At 46.4% G+C, this 5348-nt stretch overlaps 1 non-coding gene across 1 annotated transcript; it reads right to left on the minus strand.

Annotated features, from left to right (window-relative positions):
• Positions 1-4726: 4726 nt before the first annotated feature.
• Positions 4727-4799, minus strand: Trnap-ugg (transfer RNA proline (anticodon UGG)). The gene has a single exon. It is a non-coding gene; the product is annotated as a tRNA-Pro (tRNA).
• Between the last annotated feature and the right edge of the window lie 549 nt (positions 4800-5348).

Here is a 5348-nt window from a genome sequence, read left to right on the forward strand (position 1 = left end):
AAGCACATTATTCCACATCCAGGAAGCTGCTTAAGCCAGAGCTTTCTGGAACCAAAGCAATGTCCACTATGTCTGACTGCTTGCCTGCTGAGATTTTTTTTTCCCTGTTTCTGGTAAAAAATAAAATAAAAAATCTAATCTGACTGTTGAACAAACCAGCTTGATGTACTTCTTGACAGATCTTTCCTAATGTACTAACCTCTCAGGCCCCAGACATGAGTCCTCAACAGAGGCAGAAAGACAAATCCTGAACTTAGTTGCTCTATTAGAACCTTCTATTATCCACTTAAATAATCCATCCGAGGCTGCAGCCTAAGAAAGGAGGTTGCCTCCCTCCCAAGATGTATTCCTTGACATTTTCAGTGGACAGAGACTGAGCCATGCATTGAAGAGTCCTGTGTAGAGCCCTTCATATTCACCTGATGCTTCTTTAGTACTGTTTCTTTGGCATAATCCTGTGGGTGCTTGTCCAACCATTTTCTTTGAATAGATTGGTTTTCCAGGCCTGGGGCAAATAGCCGTTGATGACACAATTCATAAAAGCCCTTACCTAGCCCCAGGAGAGGAGGAGGAAAGCCTGGTGGAGCAGGAAGAGAACTGGAAAAAGGAAAGAATAGAATCAAACGATTGATTGTCTGAGCTGAAAAGAGCCCTGTCATTCATTCCCTCACCCACTCACTCATTCATTCCTTTCATTCATTTGTTCGGCCCTAGTTACTGCGTGGGGCCAGACTGGGTCAGGGTCCTGGGGGGATGGAGAGCAGAAGTTGCTTAGCACCTCACCATAGCCTGAGTTGGCAGCTGTAGTATTGACAAGTTTTCCTCTTGCTTTGTTTGGGAACACAAAGGACTACAAAACAAACTGGGCTAAAGCAAAGGCAAGAAAACCCAGCTCCACCTGGCTCCCCCTGGAATGGGCTCCCACCCCTCTCTGGGGCAGGTGGGGCCAGGCAGAGTCCCTAACCTCTGGCTCCGAAAGGAATATCCTGGTGTCATTTGATCCAGCTCTCAGCGCTGCCTTCTACCGGGAACGGGAAGGCATTTCCAGGGTGTTAACCCTTTCATTAACCATCGGAGGTTGCGAGACCTTCAAGGCACTGAGAAGACGCAGTCCATGAAGTGGAAAAGGATGATAATCCTGGCATGGTGGTGGCGACGATGAGGAAAAGTAGCTGCTGTTTACTGGAACCGTACTGCCGGGCGGTCACTGTGCTTGCATTTACATATATCATTTCGTTTCCTCTTCTCCTTGGTCTGAGCAGAGCCATTACCTCTCTTTCAGAAAAAGAAACTGAGTGTCAGAAAAGTGAAGCATGTTGTTCAAAGTCACACAACTGGTAGAGAGTAGTCACAGCGTCTGTTCACTTCTTTCTCTCTTCCACTGGACCTGTTTGGGATTATAAAATAATCTGAGCTCACTTTTTTAAAGGATCCTCTGGAGCTCACAGTCTGTGTTGTTCTGTGTCCCATCATCTGGGGGTTGTCTTGTCCTGGACATCCTCTGTTGTCTGTTACTGCACAGTGACGAAGAACACAAGGATACGTGAGCTGCAGGATTCTTTCGGCCTGGGTCTTGAGGCCACCCAAGGACCGGCCACCTCTTCAGCACAGAAAACCCAAGGACTAAAGATCTCAGTGAGCACTGAGTGACAGGGAGTGGAGAACAGGCAAGAACAAAGGCAAAGCACAAAGAAGCAGGAGGCCAAGGGGAGGAGAGGGCAGAGTGGTCCTGAGTGCTTCTTACTTTCAGAGAGGAGGGTCGCCTGGTAGGACGGCCCAGTAGGTGAGCCAGGCTGGGGACATTAGTGAGGAATGCCTCCCAGTGTTAGGATGAAACAAAACAAAACAAAATAAAAACAATGACACCTGATGGGTTTTTAGGAAGTCCGGGAACACGGCAGCACTCTGGAATGAATGTCTGCCCTCCTTTGAAAGGGCCACAGAGTCTACCCAGATCCCCACCCTGGGCTGTCTCAGTTAACAAATCCTCCACGTTCCATGCGGCTGGAAGCGGAAGGCCCTGTCTGCATTCCCGGTACCTGTTCACATGCCTGGAAGAGAGAGTGGGGTGAGAAGATGCAGATGTAAGTGTGAAGTCCTAAGCCCACGGTATCTGGGACACTCAGTCAGAACCACACCACAGACCAGGGCTTGAAAAGGCAAAGCCACAGCCATTTTGGAAAGTAGAATGAAAGTTCCTCAAAGAACTAAAACTGGGCCTTGGGGGCTGGGAAGGTGACCCTGTGGCAGGACACTTGCCCAGCATGTGCGGGGAGCTGAGTCAGATCTCCAGCGCCACCAACAAGACAAAAAAACTAAAAATGGAATCACCATATGATCCAGCAATCCCACTGCTGGGTAGATACCCAAAGGAACTGAAATCAGCCTGTCAGAGAGATGTCTGCAGCATCATTCACAAGGGCAGAAACACGGAAGCCACGTTCATCCCAGCATCCTTCACAGCTGCCGAGGCTGGCCTCAAATTTATGATCTTCTTGCCTCACCCTTCTGAGTTCCTGAGATTACAGGCATGTGCCCACCTGCGTGCCCAAAGCCAGATGAATGGATTTTCAAGGTGGCTTATATATACAATAGAATACTGTTCAGCCTTAAAAAGAAAACTCAAGACAGACAAGGTGGCGTGGCGCACGCCTATAATCCCAGCAGCTCAGGAAGCTGAGGCAGGAGGCTCTAGAGTTCAAAACTAGCCTCAGCAAAAAGAAAGGTGCTAAACAACTCAGTGAGACCCTGTATCTGAGTAAAAAAAAACACAAAAATAGGGCTGGGGATGTGGCTCAGTGTCCAAGTGCCCCTGAATTTAATCCCGGGTACCCCCGCCCCCAAAAAAATAAAAATAAAAATAAAAAAGAAAGAAAATCAGCCAGGTGCAGTGGCTAAGGGAGGAGGATTGCAAGTTCAAGGTCAGGCTCAGCAATAAGCGAGTGAGTGAGACCCTGTCTCAAAATAAAAAATAAAAAGGACTGGGGGTGTGGCTCAGTGATAAAGCACCCCTGGGTCCAATCCCTAAAAACAAAAAGATAAAAAATAAAAAAGTCAGAAAATTCTGTTATTGGCAACAATGTGAATAAACCTAGAAAATATTATGTTAAGTGAAATAAGCCAAGCATAGAAAGACAGATAAGACAAATACTGTCTGATCTCACTTATATATAAAATCTTAAAAGAAAAAAGATGAACTCACAGAAGTAGAGAATAGAAAGGTGGGTACCAACAAGCTGGGGTAGGGTGGGAGAGAAGGAGTAGTTGGTTAGTGGAGACAGAATTTCAATTCGAGGGCTGGGGACATAACTCAGTTGGTAGAGTGCTTGCTTCACAAGCACAAGGCCCTGAGTTCAATCCCCAGCAAAAAAAAAAAAAAAAAATTTCAATTTGATAGCTGGAGTAAGCGCTGGTTCTATGGTAAGCTGAGGTGACAATCATTAACAATGTATTATAATTTCAAAATAGCTAGTAGAGGATTTTTAGATGTTCTCACCACAGAAAATGATATTTGAGAGACTAGATATGCTCATTAGCCTGATTTGATCATTCTGCAATGTATACATTTAGTAAAACATCACATTGTGCTATATATATGTGTCTACACACACAGTTATCATTTGTCAATTCAAAATAACATAAGACGGGCACAGTGGTGCACACCTATAATCCCAGCAACTCGACAGGCTGAGGCAGGAGGATCACAAGTTCAAGACCAGCCTTGGCTAAAGGAAACACTGTCTCCAATAAAACAATAAGGAAGGCTGGGGATGTGACTCAGTGGTAAAACATTCCTGGGTTCAATTCCAGGGCTGAAAAATTTTTTTAAAAAATCATTGGATTGGCCCCTGTAGTTGGTTCCCTATGGCTTCTGGAAAAACAAAATCCCTAACTTAGCTTCTGAGGCTTTGTGTACTGTAGCAGGGACCCTGAGCATGGTTGCAGAGTGTCCTGGACTAGGACATCTGCTGTGAGGGCTGAAACCCTGTGTCACTCCAACAGCCAAGCTGTGTGCCTCAGGTCCTCATTTACCCTGAGGAGTGCGTTTTCCAGTCACGCTGGGCTTGCAAGTTCTGGGTCGGCCCTCGCCCTCTTCTTGTTCTGAGTCTCTGTCCTGGTCCACGGGCCCTCTCATAGTTCCCCATAGCACTGTTATCTGTAGCTACAGAACAAACCATGCCAATAATTAATGGCTTAAAATGATGATGACATTATTTATTTTGTTCTCTAATCTGCAATTTGGGCACGGCTGGCTCCACTTGGCATCTGCTGCTGTGGTTCACCGGCTGGGGCTGGAGTCATCCAAAGGCCCTTTCCCGCATGCGTCTGGAGGGCCTGCCCTTTGTCAGCTGGGGCTTCTCCACCTGGCTGTGTGGCTGCTTCACAGCAAGGTGGCAGGGGCCCAAGAAGACCAGGCAGAAGATATTCGGATTTAGCATCATATCTGTAGGCATAGGCCCACCTAGGTCAACAGGAAGAGAACGCAGACCTCACCTTTCAATGGATTAGTGTAGTGTCATGTCGTAAGAAGAGCCGGTTTTGCAAACCCAATCTGTCACACACATGTTTCCTACACCACAGGACCTTTGTACGTTCCGTTTCCTCTGCCTGGAACAACACTTCTCCTCCTCCCCTAATTAAAACCTCCTCATCCCACACACCTCAGCCAAGTCATCATTTCCCCTGGAAATGAGCTCCCTAACCAGGGGCTTTCTTTTCTTTTTTTTGGTGGTGCTGGGGATCGAACCCAGGGCCTTGTGCTTCCAAGGCAAGCACTCTACCAACTGAGCTATATCCCCAGCCCCCTAATCAGGCTTTCTAAATCTTTCTCAAATTTTATCAAAGTTATATTTTACATGTGTGTATATATAGAGATGCATGTAATTTTGCACTCTTGCACACACACACACACACACACACACATACACACACAATCAGTGTCTCAATTAGGTAATAAGTTTCCTAAAAAGAGGCTCAGTAAGGCAGGTACAGGGTGCATACTTGCCTCCAATAACTCAGGAGGCTGGGGCAAGACGATCCCAAGTTTGGGGCTAGCTTGGGCAATTTAACAGACCCTGTCTCAAAGTAAAAAATAAGGGGGTGGGCACTGAGTACGTAACTCAGTGGTAGCCCTTGGGTTCAATCCCCAAAAGGCAAAAAAAAAAAAAAAAAAAAAAAAAAAAGAAGAAGAAGAAAAAGAAAGAAAGGAGAAGAGAGGGGAGGAGAGGAAAGGGCAGGGGAGGGAGGGAGGGCGGGAGGAAGGAAGAAAGGAAAGAAGGAAAGAAGGAAGGAGGGAGGGAGGGAGGGAGGGAGAAAAGAAAAAAAGAAAGAAAGAAGCTTCTATAAAG

Source organism: Sciurus carolinensis, chromosome 5 (genome assembly GCF_902686445.1).
Source record: "Sciurus carolinensis chromosome 5, mSciCar1.2, whole genome shotgun sequence".
In the NCBI taxonomy this organism is placed as follows: domain Eukaryota; kingdom Metazoa; phylum Chordata; class Mammalia; order Rodentia; family Sciuridae; genus Sciurus; species Sciurus carolinensis.